At 36.7% G+C, this 23,147-nt stretch overlaps 1 protein-coding gene across 2 annotated transcripts in view; it reads left to right on the top strand.

The window, feature by feature from the left end:
* LOC110257201 (uncharacterized) overlaps window positions 1–23,147 on the top strand; it is a 758,677-nt gene that overhangs the window by 101,409 nt on the left and 634,121 nt on the right. The window lies entirely within an intron of this gene.

Raw genomic sequence — 23,147 nt, 5'->3', positions numbered from 1 at the left:
AGACAGCAGGGACTTTATCAGAGGATGTACGAAAAAAATCACTAGTTTGTGTGTGTTATTTTATATTTGTAAACTTAAAAATTCATTGGATGTCACAACTAGAGGAGGCTTTATAGATCTACTTTAATCTTTTCGTCGATAAGGAAATAGAGATTCAAAAAGTTTTTATAAACTTTCCCTAAACTACACAGTGAATTGTTCTCTTGATCTCAGTTCAATGGTCTTTAGTTTGCATATGACTGGGTTGTAGGATGCCATTGTTGTTACAGCATTGTTTGGAAAATAACTTAATAATATTGAGAATCCTCGTAAACCAAGTTGAGAGTTTGGGATCTATTTTACTGTGGCCTGTGAACATTCCTCTTCGTTTTTTTTTTTTTTTTTTTTTTTTTTTTTGCTTTTTGGGGCCACACTTGTGGCATATGGAAATATGGAAGTTCCCAGACTATGGGTCAAATTGAAGCTGCAGCTGTTGGCCTACAGCCATGGCAACATGGGATCCAAGCCACATCTGTGGCTTACCCTGCAGCTTACGGCAATGCCAGATCCTTAACCCAGTGAGTGGGGCTGGGGATTGAATCGCAGACTCATGGATACTAGTTGGGTTTGTTACTGTTGAGCCACAGTGGGAACTCCTTTCTAAGCTTCATGTGAATTTCTGTCTGTGTTATCAACACTTAGGGCCCCAGTATGTTTTAGTGTTCTGGGGTTTCAGAAATAGACTCTGATTAACATAAAGACAAATAAAGAAAAATAAATACATAAGTAAATAAACTATGAATGTTATTGGAAAGATAGGAGGTAGCCCATGAGAGAAAGAAGAGGCTGAAGAATGAGGGCTTAGAAAGCTCTGGACCAGCATAGCTGAAGGGATTCAAGTAGCAGCACCTAATGGAGAGTCTTCACTGCCCCAGGGGTAGATAGAGAAGCTCTAGTTGTTACTATATCTTCTCATCCCAGAAAAGCTTCATATCCTAGAGTCAGAGGATCTGACTTGTGCTTGGGTAATGTGCCTACGCCAGGGCTGGGCGTGAGGCATGTGGGTAGGGACTGGGTGGGACATTTTGATGGATAGATTGCCAAGACAGATTACATAGGGAAAGGGTAGCTCCCAAAAGGGAAAAAACCAAAATGAGTTGTGTTACCAAAAGAGGGAGGCATGGGTTCAGGGCAATAGAAACATACATATGTCCCGGAGTCCATTTCATTACCATAGATAGGAAAGAATGCTGTGTGTACAAATTTTTACTGTGTAAAATAACTTAAAAATATTTCAGATGTTGGCATCCAATCTTAGTTGATCCTTTTCATTTGTTCGTTTCTCTAATTCCAATTATATTTAGATTCTCATATTCCATTCAAATCAGCTAGAGAAAATATGATAATGATAATAAAGATTTTATTCAGTTTGGTTATAAGTTTATAAGTATTCATTCATTTGATCAATTCATTTCTTCAACATATGTTTATAATAGACTTTGAAAATATGGGATTTAATTTCTGTTGCTGAATTAGCAAGAGGGAGAAGCAGATATTTTCTTTTTATTAAAAGAAATTATGCAACAGACTAAACTAGTGGCTTATAAGCAGTGCTCTAGAGTAGCTAGAAGGCCCAGTGGCCTTTGTCCAATGGTGGGTAGAGAGCCAGCTGGCTGGGCTTCAGTTCTTCTGTACCTCTGCCTCTCTCTATCTCCCTATTTCTCACCCAGTCCTCTCCAGGACTTCAACCAGAACAGTTTCATTGTTGATCATTACATATCTGAACAAGATTTCCTTTTATGAAAAAAAGTTTGAAAATTATTAGACTAAACAATATGTTACTTACTGGATTAAACAAGTAATTTCCAATTCCTAACCCCAAATAATATGTCTATTTAGGCATGGAGAACTGAACTTTTTTTTGTTTTTCTTCTTTTTAAGGCAGCATCTTTAGCACATGGAAGTTCCTGAGCTAGGGGTTAGAATCAGAGCTGCAGCAGTAGGCCTGTGCCACAGCCATAGCAATACTGGATTGGAGCCACATCTTTGACATATGCTGAAGCTTGTGATAATGCTAGATCCCTCACCCACTGAGTGGGGCCAGGGACCCAACCCAAATCCTCATGGACATTATGTTAGGTTCTTAACCTGCTGAGTCACAATAAGAACTCCGAGAGCTCATCACTTAATTAAAAAAAAATTTTTTTTGAATATTCCTGTGGTGTAGCAGGTTAAGGATTCAGCATTGTCACTGCAGTGGCTGAGGCTGCTGCCGTGGTGTGGGTTTGGATCCCTGACCTGAGAACTTCCACATGCTGTGGGTGTAGCCAAAAAAAAAAAAAAAAAAAAAAAAACAAGAAAAAAAACCCAAAAAGCCCATAATGACTGAAACAAACAAAAACAACATTTCAAACCTATTTGAAATTAACAGATACATAGAGAATTCTCACTGAGAATAAGGATCTATACTAAACCCTTTGGGGGAATAAGGAGATAAAAGATACTCCATAGCTTAACTTAGGTGGGGAGGCTAAGCAAAGAAATAAAAGAATAAAATGTCAACAGAAGAACTGTTTCAGTAGATAGACTCAGTAATCATAACCTGGATGATGTGGTCTCCATCTCAAAGGAGCTATAGAGGAGAGAAGTTATCTCCAAGTTATCCAAATTCCTAAGTTCCTTTTGGATTTTGGGGAAAATATGAAAACAATATTTAAACTAATCACATATTCTTGTTCTTTCTTTAATCTTATGTTACTTGGTCTGAAATGAAAAGCCAAATCATGTAATTTTTGTATGTGGAGGGTGAAATGTTTTTATTTGGACTGTTAAGAAGTGATGTTAAAATTAATAAAAATCAAAATTGCACAGAAAATTAGAGTTTTTATAGCTATAACTTTTATTTTGAATTTGATCTCTTTCATTGCCTGCTGGGTGAAGTCTGTATGGTTTTCCATTATGTCTGTGTTTGAAGGCTTGGTTCTGTCCTTCTTTCATTTAATATATTCCTAAAGCCATTTTCCAGTGAAATCCCACCCAGTGAATTGACTCACATCAGAAGAATTCCAGAAATAAGAACAATCATGCCCTTTCTATCATTGATGTAATGATGTTTTTCAGCATACTTTAATAGTCATGAGCGATATTTTGGCAGGCAACTCAAATAGCCCTAGTTATCTGATTGCATTACTGACTGCTACCTTCCAAGGGGTACCTCAGGGGAAGGGACATTATTTTAGGAACATTCTTTATTTTTTTTTAAACTTAAGGATGTTATCTGTTAACAAAATAGTAGGTTAAAAATCATGAGAGCCTTTTTTTTTTTTTTTTTTAAGAGTGTATCTAAGGAATACAACAACATATATTTAACACACTAAGTTCTAAACATATGGATTCCTTAAAAACAAACTGGTATAAACATTTTGATAAGTCCTGGAGCTTGTCCTTTTAAGGCAGTTTTAAATTGTGGGATTATTAAAATGTTTACTATCTAAAGAGGCAGCATTGTTTTTAAGATTCAACTTTGCAGTTCTGTACCTTACTTTTATGTGAATTTTTTTCTAGAAATTATTCTTTTCTAAAAATTGAGCTAAAACTCTTAATTTTCTTTGTTTAATATTAAATATAGTTTGTAAAGCTCTTCCTCTCTTTATTTTGCATGTTTTAGAGTTCTCTCTGGGAACTCTTTTTTAATCTAGAACTTTCTTCTATGCAATATGAGACTGTGAATATCTTAGGTTGTAAGGTCTGTGCAGTTTGCTTAGTTTCTCTGCTCAGGTAAAAACTGTCTTTTTCTTGATCTGGCAGTTTGATAAGCTTTATATTTGGTTGGACCTAAAGTACGTTTATGTACAAGCATATTGTTTTAGTTAAAATAATCAGTGTACCCTCTTTTACCTGGATATTTGGGAGAAGTGCCAAGAGAGTTCTCAACGTTTCATTCAGAGGCAGAGTCTATGAAACTGTCAGTTTTTTTGAAGGCCAACTTGACTGGGCCTTGATTCTAATATTTTCTTCATTTATCAGAAAATCAACTCTAGTCTTCCAACTTCATATTTTGTACTAGTTTTTGTTTAAAAAGTATCTTTTTGAAGGGATTCTCCCCCCCCCCCCCCGGGAAAGAAGTCTTTAATTAATGTTTATTTACAATTGACTAAAACTGTCAATATCCCCATTCTTTGTGATTGTTTAAGCCAAAGTAGTCTATATATTTTATCAGCAATAAGAAACCAAAATACTTATCCTAGAGGGAGACAGTGATGATCTGACCAAGAATTAAAATATAGTAATGATATGAATAGTAATTACCATCAGGAATGTGAAACTACCTGCAAATAATCCTAAGTAAACTACAAGCTCACTCATGGTGGATCATATTCAACTGTTTTTAATGGAGCACAGTGTTTAAAAGCAGAAACTCCAAAGACAGATAATTCTGAATCGAATCTCACCTTGCCCCTGACATGCCATGGGATACTGAAATAGTTATTTCAACTTTTAAAAACTTCAGTTTCCTCATCTAGAACATATGACAATGATACCTACTTCCTCAAGGGATTAAAGTATTCAGTACAGTACCTGATTCAAATCAGAATTTGTTAAATGTCAGCTCAATGTATTTGGCATCAAAATCTAAAGGTATTTCACTGCCCCAAATTTTTGGTTACAGAAATGTTTTGGCTATCTATCAATATCAGTTATGAACCTGGTGGCTAGTGCCAACTGAATATTTTGATATATTAGGAGTTACCTGTAAAATCACTTCTAATTCCACAATCAGAAATTACTACGATCTGAATGTTTGTGTTCCATTCACCTCCTCACCTCTATTTTATATGTTAAAATTTTAAGACCCAACGTGAAGGTATTTAAAGAGGTGGGGCCTTTGGGAGGTGATTAGGTCATGAATCTAATGCTAATGTGAATGGGAGTAGTGCTCTCATAAAGGAGACCCCACAGAGCTCCCTAGTCCCTTCTGCCCTGGGAAGCTAAAACAAGAAGTCTGTGACCTGGAGGAAGTTCCTCGCCTCCCATCATGGCACCCTAATCTGAGACTGGCAGGCTCTAGAACTGTAAGGAATAAATTTTCATTGTTTATAAGCCACCCACCCATAGCAGCCCAGATGGAAAAAGACAAAAGTAGTCACCATTAAGTACTTGCAAATTACATTACAATTTTTTTTTTCCTGTGGATATATTTATGTATTTATTCTTTGAAAAATATAAATAAATGCTTTATAAATGTGTACATAGCTTATAGTTTTCAGTGTGGTGAGAACACTTTCTCTAGATTATCTTCAATTTTAAGCGATTAAATAGTATTCTATTATACAGGATAATAAGAATGCAACTTATTTAAATATTCCCTCATGATTGAGTATTTAAGTTGGTTGCAACTTTTATTCATTACAAATAACATTTCCATGAACATCCTTCTACATACATATTTAAAAGTATAATAAATACATTCAAATAAGTGAGGATTTTAAAGGAATTTTTTATATTTGAAATACTTTACTAAAAATTTGTAGCAATTTACCTGCCCATCAGTATTGCCTCATAGATTTGTGAACCCCAAATCAAGACTTCCTTTTTCATTTTGACCCGTTATTCCTATGTAATACACGGGCATATTCTTACTAATTTTCCCCGTAGTTAGTACACATACATAATCTGTCTAGCTCAGTGTGACATTTAACTGCCTATCTTGAATCACATGAGAGTTTTGAGAGTTTCAGTAGTTAAAATTCATTTCTGAAGGAATTTTAAGTGGCAGCAGAAAAAAGAAAGGGATTAAAAAGAATTACTGGGTAGAAGAAGTATATGGATTTTAAAATGGCTAATCATTACAAAGAATAGAGAAGCCAGGCTACAGGTATTTGTATTTTATGCCCTCATTTCAAACCAGGAGAGACTGAATCATTGGTATTTATCCAACTATGTGGTCCTTCAAGTGGGGTATATCTTCTTTGCATCATTATTCATAATTATCTTTTCAACCAAAGTATGTTTAGTGGGTATCAGGTTTAATGCACATGTCGCCAGTGGGATTTATGTGAGAGAATCAGGAGCACATCACACATGTGGCTTGAGTCTAGGATTCAGTCTAGTGACCCTTTAAATATTTATTGAGGGTCAACTAGGTGCTAGGCCCCATTCTAAGCACACGAGTGAGCTGAAGAGATGAAAACTCTTAATATCTTGGATCTCATATTTTTGTGTGGGAAGTAAATAACAACACAAGAAATCCACTTTCTAATGCATTTGGAAGTAATTAGTGCCACAGAGAGAAATAAGGCAGGGAAGGGGATAAGCTGGGATGGCAGTGGAAGTTAACCTTTTTTAATGGGTGGTTAGGATAGACCTCCGTGACAAGCTGACTTTTGAGCCAAACTTGAAGGAGGTGAAGAAAGGAGCCATGCAGATGCCGGAGGCAGTTATTTTCTAGTGTGTCTACCCCTGTGGGTTCAGGCATGTCTGGTCCATTGGAGACATGGAGTCTTTGTGGAGAGGGTTCAAGAAATCAGAGAAAGAACATATCCTAAGTGAAAAAATTTCTATGTGTAAGGAGCCTGATCCATGAGTGACTGAAGATGAGGAAACGAAAGATCCTGTGTGGTTCATATTTAAATCTGGTCTGGATGTGTCTGGGAAGAACTTTGCTGCCCAAGCAATACTGAGTTAGCATGGAGTATATCACAATAGAAGGAGACCCACCTCCCCTCCTCCATCAACATCAGAGCAGAAAGGATTATGCTGCTTAGGTTGTAGGGGGAGGAGCAGCAGTGGCCATCAGCGAGATCCCCTCAGGGAACTTGGCCCCTAGCACTTGAACTGCGGATATTGGTGAGGCTTGTTGTGTCACATGAGATACAGATTACCACCAGTGAAGAACTACCCTTCTGCATCAAGAGAGGTGGTAGAGCTAAATGGTCAGAGTGGCAAGAATCTTGTTAGAGGCAGAGCTGAGCATGGTAGACGTTGAAAGAATGGAGTACTTGAGTGCCATTCCTTGGGAATTCCCAGAAATATGTGTATTTTGTGTATAATGTGTGGTGGAGTAGGGCTTAATAGGAAGTCGAGGTTTGTCAGAATAATTTATGTACGAAATTTATTTCCTAATAGTCTGTACAGGCAAACGTGTAGATTATTGGATAATTCCTTGGCATTATTTCAGTATTGAACTAAAGTTTTGGCTTAAATGCTTTCTGTTAATTTTTTCACTTTTTAGGCGAACAATATTGAAAACTTGCTCATCAGGCCAGCAATAGGAAAGATCAACTGTAAAAGCTAGTACTAATCTCTAACAGGGAAGTGTGCCTAATGCCACCAATCTGAATGTAGCAAATTCACCTAGAAAAACCAAGTGTGAATGACCACAACTCTTATATACTGTTATTTTTACCTGGTCATTTCAAGTCCAGGTCAGCAAGAGAGACCTAGGTCAGAAACAAAGTTTTTATTATTCACGACTCGGCTAGCAGTATAAACTTCGGCATATTTAGTGCCCATTCTTACTGAATAACCTAAGAGGGCCAGGTGACAGCTGCAGATACAGTTAGGTTGTAACCTGGGATAGAAATCTCTAGGGAATTCTTAAGAATTCTGAGCACCTAGGGAACCTGAAAGTTGAACACTGTGCAACCAGTTTGCTGGATCACTGCTTATGAGGGAGATACTGCCTCTAGCTTCTGTGTTGTTCACTCTACAAGTATCCTTGCAAAGATAGTCTGAAACAAAAGAAATCAGTGCTTCTGCTTGCAAGAAATGCAGAAAGTGAGAGACCTATGGAAAATTGTCTCCAACAATATTAACAACTGGTTTTAAGAAAATAACTCAAGAAGTTAACAATAATTCTGACTAACCTGCTTGTTGAGACTACATCTTGCCTGGAAGAAATTGCCACAAGTAATACATTCTCAAGTTGCCATGACCATTGGACTGTTAATCACTTTTTCTGGGGCAGTGTGGCCTTTTCTTCTGTGCTATGAGGGACAGCCCCTGTGGCATGTAGCTCCAGTGTTCTTCAGGTACTGTTACTGTAGATGAACACCTTGTAAAGAGTGGCCCGTTACTCATTAATTTCTTTCATATACTCCATCTCTTCTTCTGTAGGACCAGTTGCTCTTGGTCCTAAATGAGTGTTTCTAGCTATCTGGTTACCTAGAGTCCCAGGATAGACTCTGAGATGAAGAAGGTATTGTTGGAAAGGAAGTCAGACAGAGGGCCCAAATCATAAACCATAACTCCATTAAGTCCTATTTTCATATTGAATAGGCAATAAAATTGTATTACCTGTCTCTACAATGGAAAGAAAAATCAATATGTGCTGTTTCTTCATGTAATAAATGTTCTTCTTTCTCCTCCCTGCTGTTGCCATCGCCAGCATTTTACATTAGCCTGATAAGAAACATTGCAAAGTGTGGGATGGGCCTCAATCTTCAGAAGGTGATTTCTCATGTTAGTGAATATAGTTTTTAAAACAGTATTTGTCATTATGGTTAAAAAAAGTGCATAATAAAGATAAAGTAACATTACATTATTGAACAAAGACTTCTTCTACCACCTCCTAGGATGTCTGGGAATTGTAGTCAAGTGTGTATAGTGTAATTGAAAAAGTGCTAGATCTGGAATTGCCTTTAGCTTCTTGCAAACTAGCTTTGTGGTCTTGACTAAGCCACTTAACATCTCTGAGTCTCAGATGTTGACGTTTCAAATGGAGAAAATAATCTTTGTTCTGTTATCACAGATTCATAATATTTATTAAAATCTAAAATGTGCTATATGCATATAGAGATGCTTTAGTAATCAAGTTGTATATAACTGTAAAATGATATTACAATTATGGCAGAGTTTAAAGTAAAGTAGAATTTTTTTCATAGTATTGACATTGAGGAACAGGATTAATATTTCCTTTTGTTTCAGTTTTTTGCAACAGAGAGAGCATAACATGATTGATAAAAAGACAAAATCTCTGTAAGGATCAGTGACACTCTAGAAAGTATCAGGGTAATCTAAGCAACAACTTTCTAACATCATTCTCACTTTACACTAACACATTATTCTTAGTTGCCCAATCCCAAAATAAAACCAAGGGGTGACCAAGCAGTTTGTTCAAGTTTCCTAGAGTTTTCTCTGCCCTCTCTTCATCTCAACCTTCTGTGATAATATCACCCTCAACTTATGACTCTGTTAATATAACATCGCATAATAAGTCTAATGTTTTCTCTTTTTGATAGTTGGGAAATGTTAATAGGAATCAACAAATATACTTGAGGTGGGTAGTAATAAAAAGGGCTTGTCTCTTCATGTAACTAGAGCAACTCATGAAAATTGTGACCTACAAACAACCTATAATATCTGCTTTTGTTATAAATCTCAAAATAAAAACAAAACATGTGTCCATAGTGATTCCATAGATTTTAGCCACCAATGCTGGGAACGAGTTCACTCACCACTAATTCATTCACCACTAAATTGTGTAAGTTCTCATCTTGAAACTAGTGATGATTGACACAGAAATATTTCTAGGATCAAAACTGAAAGCAGGTAGATGCCGTGGTTGTGTAGCTAATAATATAAAATCTGTCTGAATTGAATACATGTTGAGGTTACTGAGATTTGGTTCACTGAACAACTGGGTAAAATACATATCATAGTTCAAATATGACTGCACACTTGGAATTTCTTTTTTTAATGATTTTTATTTTTTCCATTATAGTTGATTTACAGTGTTCTGTCAATTTCTACTGTATCGCAAAGTGACCCAGTCATACATATATATATATTCTTTTTCTCACACTATCTTCCATCATGTTCCATCACAAAGTGACTAGATAAAGTTCCCTGTGCTATACAGCAGAATCTCATTTCTTATCTACTCCAAATGCAAATGTTTGCATCTATTAACCCCAGACTTCTAGTCCATCCCACTCCCTCCCCCCCAGGCAACTGCAAGTCTATTCTCCAAGTCCATGAGTTTCTTTTCTGTGGAAATGTTCATTTGTGTGTATATTAGATTCCAGATATAAGTGATATCATATGGTATTTGTCTTTATCTTTCTGACTTCACTTAGTATGAGAGTCTCTAGTTCCATACATGTTGCTGCAAATGGCATTATTTTGTTCTTTTTTATGGCTGAGTTGTACTTTGTTGTGTATATGTACCACATCTTCTTAATCCATTCATCTGTCAATGGACATTTAGGTTGTTTTCATGTCTTGACTATTGTGAATAGTACTGCAATGAACATTCAGGTGCATTGTCTTTTCCCATGAAAGTTTTGTCTGGATATATGCCTAAGAGTGGGATTGCTGGGTCATATGGTAGTTCTATATTTACTTTTCTGAGGTACCTCCATACTGTTTTCCACCATGGTTGTACCAGTTTACATTCCCACCAACAGTGTAGGAGGGTACCCTTTTCTTCACACCTTCTGTTTACTTGTTAATGATGGCCATCTGACAGGTGTGGCCAGCCATTCTGGCAAGTCTGATTTGCATTTCTCTAACAATTAGTGATGTTGAGCATTTTTTCATGTAGTTTTGATTGGCATTTCTCTAGTAATTAATGATGATGAGCATTTTTCCATGTGCTTGTTGGCCATCTGTATATCTTCTTTGGAGAAATGTCTATTCAGGTCTTTTGCCCATTTTTCAGTTGGGTTGTTGGTTTTTTTTTGCTGTTGAGTTGTATAAGTTGTTTGTATATTTTAGAGATTAAGTCCTTGTCAGTTACATGGTCAGTCAAGTAAAGCTCTTAAAAGTAATTGGTGGAGGAGTTCCTGGAGCTAACCTGTTAGTATGGATGGGAGGAAGGGGAGGACAGGGAGGGAGAGAGCGAGAAAGAGGGAGAGAGAGACTGAGGGAGGAAGGGGGGAGGTAGAGAGACAAAACATGAGCAAATAAATAAATAATCCAGAAAAATATCACATAGAAATAAGTGAGATGTAGAGAGATAAAACAGTGATTTGATATCAAGTGACAGCTTACAGAGTGGCTATTTTGAATTAGATGGTCAGGAAGGTTATTCTGAGATGACATTTAAACTGTGATTTGATTGACAAGAAAAGCCAGCTATGTGAAAGATCAAGGGCTAAGAGCCTTCCGAGCAAGGCAGCAGCTAGTGCAAAAGCCTCAAGGTGAGCTTGGCGAGTTTAAGGAATGGAATTGTTAGTGTGGCAAGAGTATCATGGACTGGAAAGTGAGAGATATCAAATGAAGTTAAAGGACTGATCTAATCGTAGGTGTAATAAAAAAAGCCATTGGCTGGTAGTAATCTCTTGTGATTGATATAAAGATTCAATGGGCAGAACATCCTACAGAGACAAAGGAGAAGCAGGGGACTAGTTAGGAATCCCTGATAGTAATATAGGGAAAGAATATGGTGGCATTGACCAAGTGTTGTGAGTTAGTAAATAGATTCTGAAGAAATGTGGTCAGTTAAGTGCTGCTGACTTTTTGAATATCTGTGTGGGGATGTGCATTAGGGAATTATGAATTATCTCCAAGGTCCTTGCTATTTAATAATGTGATTCAAGGATCAGTAAGATCACATCATTTGGAACTTGATATAAATTAGAATCATAGACTATCACTCAGACCTCCTGAATTATAAGACACCTCAGGTGACGTATATACACATTAAAGCTTGAGAAGATTTGTGCTAGATTATTGTCTTGATCTCCAGGGAGAATAGTGCTCCTTATTTAGATGGAGAACCCTGGGGCAGGAGTCAGTTGGGGTGAGGGGAGAAAATAAAATTTTCTCTTTTATGTGTGAGAATTTTGAAACATTTATATGACATACAAGTGGAGCCCTCAAAGAATGATTATATGTGTCTGGATTTCTTTGGAATGATCAGGGCTGGAGATAAAGATGTGGAATATATTAGTATTTGCATGGTGCTCACAATCCAGTAAATGAATGGGTGAGCTCACTAGTGAGCAGGTGTAGATAGAGGGTGGGAGTGAGCTGGTCACTCTATAAAGTTTAGATGTTTATTAAGAGGAGGAGTTAGCAAAGGAGACTGAATAGAGGAAAGCCATGAGAGCATGACAAAAAGAGCATGATGTCATGGAGACTAGGAAAAGAAAATGTTTTAAGAAAAAGAGAATAGTCAACTGTGTAGAGTGGTGCTGAGAGACTGAGTAAGAGAACAGGGAAAAGGGTATTGGATTTGGTGACACAAATTTCATTGGAGACTTTGGAAAAAGCGGTATTAAAATGGTAGGATGAATGCCTTTTGGAGTACACAGAGGAGAGAATTTGAGATAAATGAATAGAGATGGTACTCACAGAGGACTGTTTTAAACTTCCAGGAAGTAATATAGTTTTGTTTATTTCATGGGTGTTCAGAAAGCAGCGATCACTCTTGGTTCCTCCTGCCATGGCCGTATTCCTAATGTGTCGTTCCAGAGATGTGGAGTAGAAAGTGTGAATGATCCTAGTCATTGCCTTCAAGAAACGTATAAGCTAGTGAGAGAGAGATAAATGCACACAAATAATTTGGTGCTCTGACAACCTTACATTAGGAATATTAGGATTTATGGGCTAGGAAGTGTATTTTTGCTTGCATTCTGCTAGCCACATTGTGGGTATTATTTTACTTAATCCTCAGTATGTTCCTTTGAAGTTATCCCAGTTTTATAGATGGGGAAATAGAAATTTAAAGCGGTTCAGGACTTATTTTCATGTAACTAGTCAATGGTGAGGCTAAAAATTTGAACCCTGTCAGCGGACCCCAGGGCTATATTCTTTGCAACACCATGCTACTTTTCACAGTGGAAAAGAGAAGAAATAAAAATTATTCTTAGTGAAACTGTGAGTGGCCTTTCACAAATTGGAATACAAGGATTCCTTACTGTATTAATACAGTAGAGTTGTATCTTAAGCAGTATTTAGGAGTAAAATTTCAAATGGTGAAAATTATCCTAAAAACATTTATCATGTCACTCACATGTGACTGGGAAATGCTCACATTATGAGAGCCATTTAGCAATTGAAATCAACTGAAGAAACGTCAGATTTATCTCTCCTCACTTAGGGAAACACAATCATTGAGGAGACTCACCTATAATATTCTTATCTTTATTGGCTGTTTACATATGGCTTCATTAACATCAGTTAAATTCACATATTAGGCAAATCTAATAAGAATTGATATTAACTGAAAACTTACTATGTATGATCAGTGTACTTGGAACTATTTTCCTATTTAAATTTTAATCTAAACACTAACCCTGTGAGGTAGGTATTGTTATTCTTTTTTTTTTTCCCTGATAGGATGACTGACTTGCCTAAGGTCACAGAGCTGGCAAGTTAGAAAATTGCTTTCCCAGGTCCAAATGACTCCAGTGTGAGTATGCCTTCCACTATGCCCATGGTCTTACTAGGCAATCTTTTGTACCAGCCAAGAGATCCTGCTATTTCACTCACAGAGCATCCTAACCATGCAGCCTGCTCAGTCCTCACCAACAGTACTTTCACCTCTATCTCTACCTCAAACTTTCACTCTTTCCTAAGACTCCCTTTTCCTGCTTCTGCTGGAGCTCATTAGTATCTATGGGTCAGCTAGGGAATTTGTAGAATAGAGTCTCTAAGGAGGAAGCAAACTCCTTCTGAAGTCAGAAACCATTTAGGACCATGTGATCTGACAATGTAAACACAATAACTACATTCTTGTTAAAATAAAATTAGTTGTCTTTCAAAGTTGTCAGAGCAACTTTAAAAGCTTAGATGTTTGCAAGTACCATCTAAAAGACTCAATAAAAATGCCACTTAGCTCAATTCAGATATAATTCAATATTTTTTATTAACATAAGCCCTCTTTTAAAGATTATTTACAACTTTTGTTTTTCCTGTCCTCTTCCATGGCTCTCTGGATAATACTCTTTTTTTTTTTTGCTAGCTAATGGCCATTTGCCCCTGGTGCCTGATCGGGTAATGCAAACCTGAATTTTAGGGGCTTACCTAAGGGATTTTTTTGCAGCCCTTTTTGACTCTGTTCTGGCTTTAAATGTTAATTCTCTGTCTCTGGAAATTGGCCTGAGCATTTTGAATGACTGCTGCCTTCCAAGTCACTTTCTGGATGGAAAAGAGACATCTGTGATGTGACTTAATTCACTTCTTTCAAGATCAAAGTATAAGACACAAGAGAATCAAAGATGAGGGGTGAAATCAGAGCTTGCTGGACTGTGTAGAGTGACTTTCCCATCTCCCTTTGTTAACTCTCTTGTATTTGAAGCTGAAAGAAGGCAGTGATGACAATTATATGTGGTTGTCCACCTAGTGAGGTTTAGCTTGGAGATCAATTCTGAGACATTGTTTTAGATTAGATGTGGCTAGGTAAGGTTATAGGGACAAACAACAACAAATCTTAGTAGTTAACCAAATAATATTATTTTCAATCATTTAAACCTTCTACTGGTCCAGATGTCTCTGCAGGGGTTCTCCATGGGGGCATCAAGCATTCCAGGCTGCTTCTATCTCAAGGCACTTTTCTTAACATAGGACTTCAGGGTTTATCTAAGGAGAGAAAGAGAGCATCGGGGGTTATGCATAGACTCTTGACTACTTCTTCCTTCAAGTGACTGCCTTGTCCCAATATATTGGCCAGAATTAGTCACAGTTCTACCTAAATGCAAGAGGGGACCAGGAGGCATAGTCTTCTATGTGTCTAGGAAGGGTTGAAAAACCAAGGTGGGCACGAGCAATGTCTATTACAGACAACTTTGGAAAATGTTTCTCCTGGCCTCATGTTCTCTAACATTCTAACGTGTGTAACATTCTGATGCTGGGGTACATGAAGTATGACCAAAGTGGAAGTGTGTTTAGGCAGAGGGGTAAAAAATTTGTCTTGAAGACACTACCATTGTCTATGTACAAGCCTGAATGATGAACTTCCAAAAATTTTCTTGTATGTCAACTTGGTCAGAGACCATTAAAGAAAAACAGACTAATCCCCTTATAGCCATGAGTAAATAAATGCACTTTTACAAGATATTTTACAAGGTAGTCCAGGACTTTGAATTGAAGGTCTATATCTGGATTCTCTTAGGTAAAAAATAGGCAAGTGTGGATTTTATATTTTTAATTCTGTTTTTTCCAAGGCTTGTCGTGGGAATTAAAAAATTAAAATTGAGTCCAGGCAGCAGTTATGAATCGGATAGGGAATGCAGAAAGCTCAGGTACACACTCAGTGGATAAACTATAAAGTTGTGAGCCTTTTCTGAGGGACAAGAATGGAATTTTTCATTTAACACGTCTCCTTAGTTTGTTATCCTGGGAACAAGTTTGATACCAGTTTTTAATTATGGGAAGAGTGAACAGGCCCCATTGCCTTACAGACATCATATATACATGGATACAGTCTCACCTCTAAAATTTCAAGGTAATAGAAAGTAATCTAATTATGTGGATAATTAAAAACAACCAAAGTGCAAGTTTAAAACTTGTACTTTTATGACTGCAAAGCAGGCTATCAAAATGACAGGGTGTCTGGATGGGATCGTTGCACGCACTCAGATTAAATGAGTGCATTAGTTGATTGTTTCTGCTATGAAGATAAGCAGAGAAAAGTATAATAATGTTGGCATTTAAGTGGACCTAATTAGGCTTCAAGTTTAACACTCCATTAAGATGAATGGGAAAGGGTCACCCCCTGTTCAAGCTGTGGCATTGTCCTACAGTGTCTGGATTTTGCCTCGGAAGACAACAGCCTGTCAGAATATGTTCTCACAGTCACCCTGTAAAGCAGACTGGAAATTTAATTCTTTTAAAATTAGATCTCAGGTTCTGGAGGCCACTGCAACATCCATGGGGAGATCTTAAATCTTCAAATTCTGCAGCAGTATTCGTCATAAACAACAACAATGATAATTTTTTCGTTTGTCTATAGGAACATTCAAGCACAGACTTCAGGGTTTCCTGAATATAAACTGGTGAAACTAACAACATCTAGTTTACCACTGAAGTAGTACCCTGTCCATAGAAAGGGTGAATAATTTGGATCAAGTTACAGAGCATGTCCCTAGTAAAGCCAGAAATAATGTGGAAGAACTGCTCAGTTTTTGTTGCAATAGTTTCTCTCTTTTTTTTTTTTTTTTTTTTTTTTTTTTTGTCTTTTCTTTGTCTTTTCTAGGGCCACGCCTATGGCATATGGAGGTTCTCAGACTAGGAGTCTAATTGGAGCTGCAGCCATTGGCCTACGCCAGAGCCACAGCAATGTGGGATCCGAGCCGCGTCTGCGACCTACACCGCACAGCCCATGGCAACACCAGATCCTTAACCCCCTGAGCAAGGCCTCATTGTTCCTAGTCGGATTCGTTAACCACTGAGCCACGACGGAAACTCCAGCAGTCTCTCATTTATCAAGGAAAGGGCATATGGAATAATGCTTTCATCTACTAAACTGAGTGTACATGCATTTGAAAGAAAAACCTAAGAATCAAAAGGGCAGCACAACCTAGTAGACAGTTTATAGGGAGATAATTGGCAAAATACTGCCCTTCTATCATATAGAAATTTGACCCAAGGGTATGTAAGTTGGAGAAAAGCTGAGTCATGACCAAGGTGAATGGATATGGTCTGAAAGTTATGACGCTCTGGAACCACATCCACCATTTTCACCCAAAGAGTCACAGGGTTGCTGTATACCTTTTAGTGACTGGATTCAAAACTTAGGTGACTGGAGATTGCACAAGGAGAGGCCACAGAGAGCTCGAATTGAGTGTTAGGTAAATGGTTGTCATAATATTCTGATTCTTTGGAGAATAGTATGGCTACATCTCCACACACAATCTCAGGACTGTTAACTTGTAATTCTGGTTATGCTGTGGACTTGCTGTATGTCATTGGACACATAATTTTCTCTAAATTTCAGTTGTTTATTTTTTTAATTAATGAAATGAAATATGGCTTGCTTTTCCAAATTCTAGGTTTTGTGGCTCTGTTCTTTAGTAAGATTGTAGAAAGAAAGTTTTTGTGTATAGCTGGTGCCTAGGGAGACCCATTACTATGTCCAACTCTTCTAAATGTGGAATTATTATAAATTTTGGAACTGTTTAAATGGGTCCAATTATAATAAACTAAATGCAGTATTTTAAAAAATAAAAATAAACCATCTGTAGAATCACTGATCTAAGTATTTAGGAGTTGGATGGAAAGAAATGTAGTTCTCAGGGCCAACTTCTTTTCAAATGCTGGGATTCATGATTTCAGATCTTTGACTCATGATATGCTATTGCTTGAATACTTTTAATAATGGAGAGTTGAAAATGAGACATCCTTTCTCAGTACTGATCATGGTGGGTTATTAGATCTCACTCTATCTTGAAATATTCTGTACCAATTGATATTAATCTTGACTCTAAGAATACAATGTCTATTCCTTCTGCTCTTTGACAGTGTTCAGATAGATATCTGAAGCAAGCGATCTTTTTCATTCATTATGAGCATATGGAAATTTTCAGAAACTTTGTTGCTTCAAATATGTCCCTCAGTCTTTCAGATTTCATGAGGATTCAACCTAGCTTAAATAAAGATGTCTTATGTTATATTGTTATATTTGATTATTCCCACTCATTGAGCATAAACAAATTAGTATTCAGAATGTATTCTTTTTCACAGTATATTTCATTAAATTTTTTTTGTTTGTTTTAGGGGAATCTAATTAATTTGGGTTTATCCTAATTAATTTAAACATTTACTTGTAGCTGGCTTTGCTCCAGAATTAGTCATTTAATGCCATTTCCAATAATACATTGATAAGATAAAAAACATGGAACTATCAGAGTTCCCGTTGTGGCTTAGTGGGTTAAGAACCTTCCTAGTATCCATGAGGATGCAGATTCGATCTCTGGCCTCACTCAGTGGGTTGAGGATCTGCTGTTGCTATGAGCTGTGGTATAGGTTACAGATGCAGCTTGGATCCTGCATTGCTGTGGCTGTGGCATAGGCTAGCAGCTGTACCTCCAGTTCGACCCCTAGGCTGGGAACTTCCATATGCCACAGGTGCAGCCCTGAAAAGCAAAAAAAAGAAAGAACAAAAAAAATAAAAGTAAGACAGAACTGGAGAAAATCATTGTATAAAATACATTTATGAGGTTATTATACACTTATTGATGATAAGTCCAAATTGATTCTGAACTCGCTAGGTGCCAATTCAGCTAAAATGTCAAAAAATGTCAAAAAGACAATTGGAGAGGAAAACCCAATAATTCCTCATACTGAGTCCTGAGAACATTTTTTCCCTGAGGTTTTTAATAGGGAAGACTCTCTATAATGAACTAACAATCTATTCTACAACATTTTTATAGAGAATTCCACAACAGATTTCATAGGGTTTTTCCATGAGAAAGTGGTAAAATTCCCAAGTACAACTGCCTGGTCCTTAGGAAAAGCATGTAATGAATTGTGTCCCCCGAAAATTTGTTGAAATCCTAACCCCACTACTTATGAGGGTTACTTTATTTGGAAACAGGGTCTTTACAAATATAATCAAGATAAAATGAAGTCATACTGAATTAGAGTGGGCCCCAATCCGGTATGACTGGTATCTCTAAAAAGAGAAGGGACACATAGATACAGAGGGAAGACAGCCATGTGGAGACAGAGGCCGAGATTGGTGTTGTGCTGCCACATGCCACGGATGCCTGTACCTATCAGAAGCTGCAAGAGACAAGGAGGCATCCTCCTTTAGAGCTTTCAGAGAGAGCGTGACCCTGCCAACACATTGATTTTGGATTTCGAGGCTCCACAACTGTGAGAGAATGCATTTCTGTTGTTCTAGTCCACTCAATTTGTGATACTTTGTCATGTAGGTAGCTCTAGGAAACTAATATGGTGCTCAGTAAATATTTACTAAATGTATGGATATATTTTATGGACCAATTGATGGAAAAAGGCTGCTCAGAAATGTAGAGACACTGCTGTGATCAATTAGAAAAAAAACAACCTGACACAATCCCCCTATATATTATATAGATAGCGTGTATACACATACATACTCACACACATATCCATTTCTAATTTTACTGAAATCAGTATTTCTGCATGAAAGATATATTGATTGTGAGGTTTATAATTAATAATCCATGATCAGGAGGTTTAATGTGTAGATTCGGTCACTACTATGTGCTATTTTAATTTTGTGACATGCAACTCTTTCTAGAGCTTTGTGCACTGTCCAGCCTATAGTAGGTTTCCAATAAATGTTTAGAGGAATAAGATATATAGTAAATTCTATTATTACTTGATAAGTAATGAGGGTAGGGGAGGGTCCTGTCCCAGAATGCCATTATTTTAAAGGGGACATATTATACTTATATATTTTAATTAACTATGTCACAGGAATCTGTTATCTCCCCTTGTGAATTTTACTAAGTATGAGTGTTCCTCCTTCATTTTCATTAGTCCTTTTCTCAAAACACACACTCATGACTTCAAGCCTTATCATCTTCTACTATCTTTAAGAAATCAAATAAATCAATGACTCCCTAAATAGTGAGAAGAAAAGAAAATGAAAAATGACCCAAGAGGAAAAACAGTACCCTGATTCTGATTGGAACACTCTACCAAAGTGGTCGCAAAACCAGTTTCCGTCTCTTGAGTACAGGCCTCCCCTCCTACTCTCTCTTCAAGGCAGTCAAATGTTGTGATAAGATAAAGTAGAGAGTCTAATGGGTCATAAGCCCACTGCAACATACAAAACTCACCGAACACAGATGAGTAGCATGCATGATGAGTTGGTTCTTTTCATGAAAAGAATCCATGTTCTTTTCAACAACTTCATATTTTATTTGCAATGATAAAACTTTGGAGAATCATTGAACGCCTATGAATTATGATACTTTCAACTTAAAAAGCAGAGACGAAGTCTCTCCAGTTTTTAACACTTGAGGTGACATTCTGGATCTGAAAAGAAGAAAAAATCCAAACATATTTAAAAAGTAAAATGAAACAAAAACCAAACCCCAAAACATGGTGGGCAGTCTCTAGTGGACCCATGGAAATATGGAGCCATTGAATGCTCACGTGTTTGCAAAAAGTTCTATTCATCCTTCGAGGTTCATCCCAACAGCAGTCCCACCCTTTTCAGGGAGATAATGGAGCACAATTTCAAGTCTGCCCTGCCTGTAACATTCACAGGTTCTCGCCCCCCCCCAAATTTGAGCTGAGGCACTTTTCCTTTCTAAAGAGCAGCATCTGGCCTCTTCGTGCGCTCATTTGCATGCCAATACTGGATTGCTCTCCCAGCGCACAGCTATTTAATAGTGGCGCTGGTGTCCGAGCTCTGGGAACAAACCAAATGGTTTGGGTGTGCTTTTGTGTGCAGTGCCGGTCGTTGCTACAGTGTGCTTATTAAGAATAGTACACATTCATTATAACAAGATTGCTCTTTTGCTCAGGGGCCATCACGGCGCATTCTGTAAATGAATTAACAGTAGCATGCATTTGTGTATTATGGGCCCAGAAGATGCATTTGTTTATTAAATAAATCTGCAACACAGAAAGTATAGTTGAAAAAAAATTTAGAAAATAATCAGTGTGCGCATATACAGTAGCTATTTGTGTGTGTGTGTGTGTGTGTGTGTGTGTGTTTTGAAACCTCAACGTCTTGGCGAGTTTTCCTCCTTTGTTTCTTTTAAATAACCAGAGATCACAGGCCACACTATAGACTAACAGACTGCAAAAATTGATGCAAAAAAAAGAAAAAGAAAAGCAAATTTAAGTTACAGAAGCATAAAACATTTCCAGAAGTGGTATTGCAAATAATCACATACCTTTAAAATGATTTAATATTATGGTTCTTTTGCTTTTCTTTAAATTCTTTTGTTATTCTCAAAATCATTTGTCTCTAAAAATATTACCATTTTAATTTTTCTAACTTAATTATTTTTTGCCTAAAATTTAGTGTGCATCACATACATAGTTTTCTCCATTAAACTTTGTTTTCTTTTGAAATACAAACTCTGCTTTTGGGGCATTCAGCTAATATTGATCCATTTATTTCCAAACTTTGGCCCAGGTATAGCTGGTATAAGTATATTAATACATATGAATCAGTCTGTTGGATTTTATTCCTGTTAACTAAGGGTTTTTTAAAAACCCAATGGCAGTTCACACTTATACTGAGAACTCAGAATATGTTTTAGATGTGGCTATTCTATAGTTCTCTCCTCTTATGTATTTGTCTGTCTTTAATATATATAATCTGATATGTTGTACACTTGAAGTGTAATGGAAAGAAAATGGAAATATTTAAAAATATGAAATGCTAAAAGTGTCTAAAGCCACAGCATGGATAGTATGAATTCTATTAAAATGAACTGAGGGAAAAAAAGAGAAGAAGAAATAGTCATAGTCTCAAATTTTTGAAATTCTTATGTTATTCAAAAGATGAATATCTTTTAAAAAGAAATTGACTTTGTATTTTTTGTCTTGAAACCTTTCTATAAAATCCAAGGGTACTAAGTGAAATTTGCCAGAATGCGTTAAAAGAGAAAGCCTGGTAGAATGAGTGGATTAGGACTTCATAGATATTTGGCTTAGTTAAACCTCTATGACACTATTAAATATACCCCGCTAATTACTACATCCACAAATAAAAAAAATATTTTGTAAGAAATATAGCAGGACTTCAAAAAGATATTCTATATGCAGCAAAAATATATAGCTGATTGAAGCAGGAGTATACTTTTCTCCCACATCGAATCTTAAATACTTAGCATTTTGTCCTTAAAGAAGTAATATTGAGTTCTGCTGTGCATGGGGCGGGGGTAGGCGGGAACTCTACCATTTTAACAATTGACTTGATAATTATGTAAGAGAGAAGAAAACATTTGAAACGCAGTTTCTTTTTTTTCATCTTTTTTTTTTTTTTTTTTTTTTTTGGTAAAAAGCTCTATTTTTCAGAGCATTTTATTTATTTCCCTGCAGCTTTTAGAGAGGCCAGCCAATCAGAAAGTCTGTAAGGGCCCAGGCCCAGACTCAGTGCTGAGCTCCAAATGCGATTCCAGTCCTGACAGGGGGATTATAGGAAACAGATGACTTACGCTTCTAATTTGTGGCCTTAAATTGCAAACAGAATTTCAGGAGTCGAGCAGAGTAATAAATGGCAATAGAAAAAGCCACACACAGCCAAATCAGTATGTGGTGGTTGTAGGTTAAACTAAATGGGAAGAGACAGGTTATGATGGTTCAGTGTATTACAGAGAAGAAAGTCTTAAATTACCAGTGCTGAGAGGTATTGCTCCACGGCAGACAGCATTGCATTGTGCAGTCCACAGATATCCCAAGCAGAACAATAAAAAAGCAGGTTTAACATAGAACCTGTTGCTGGAGGAATCATTTTTTTCCCCTCTTTTAGAAATGGAAGCGGTGTTTTATGTTTGTTTTGACCTCTGCTGTATACTTGGCCCCTTAACATCTGTTTTCTACCGTTGCCGTTTTTCACACCAAATTAAATGTCGAGGAGTCAGATAAAATAAGTTCAAAATATGTCCAAATTATTTTTGTTGACTTCCAACAAATGTCTCAGTAACTCTTTTCACACGGAACGATACCATTTAAATGCCAACGTAGAAAATTATTTTCCTTTCAGCATTTTAAGGGCTAAAGAAAGGAATTTTGAGGTATACTTAAACTTGGGAAATATTGCATTGGCCTTTTTGGTAACTTGTATGACTGTTTCAGACTTGCTTTAAGACTATTCCATCGTATAAAGTTATGTACATTTCGTTGGGTAAAAATTCTAGGAAAATTGTTTAACAACAGCATGTAATAAAACCATTGTTCAGAGCTGATTTAAACCATAAACGCCAGTTAGAATCAAAAGAGATCCACTGTTTATCGTGTGGAAACCAATATGTATTTGTTTTCCTTTATAATCTCTATATGTGTGTGTTTGTATGTGAATGTGTGTCAGAGTAGGAGTGAAGATGAAAGTGACATAAATTTCCACTGTCATAAGAAGTCTGGCTGTCATAAGTCAGTGATATGAAAATTTAAAAATTGCATCACATTTTCACCTTCTAATCCAATAAATATTTTGATAGAAGTAAACTTTCTTTGAAAAGAATAGCACTTCTTTCAAGATCTAGCATAGCTGTATGTTGGAGATTGGCAACTAATTCATGATGAAGATTGATTAAAAAAATTATCCCACC

This window comes from Sus scrofa, chromosome 15, assembly GCF_054392235.1.
Source record: "Sus scrofa isolate SSC_HxYL_T2T_F1_AM1 chromosome 15, Sscrofa_HxYL_maternal_Yorkshire_Landrace_v2.0, whole genome shotgun sequence".
Taxonomy (NCBI): domain Eukaryota; kingdom Metazoa; phylum Chordata; class Mammalia; order Artiodactyla; family Suidae; genus Sus; species Sus scrofa.
The sequence above is the reverse complement of the archived record's forward strand: the minus strand, read 5'-3'. Positions and strand labels throughout refer to the sequence as shown.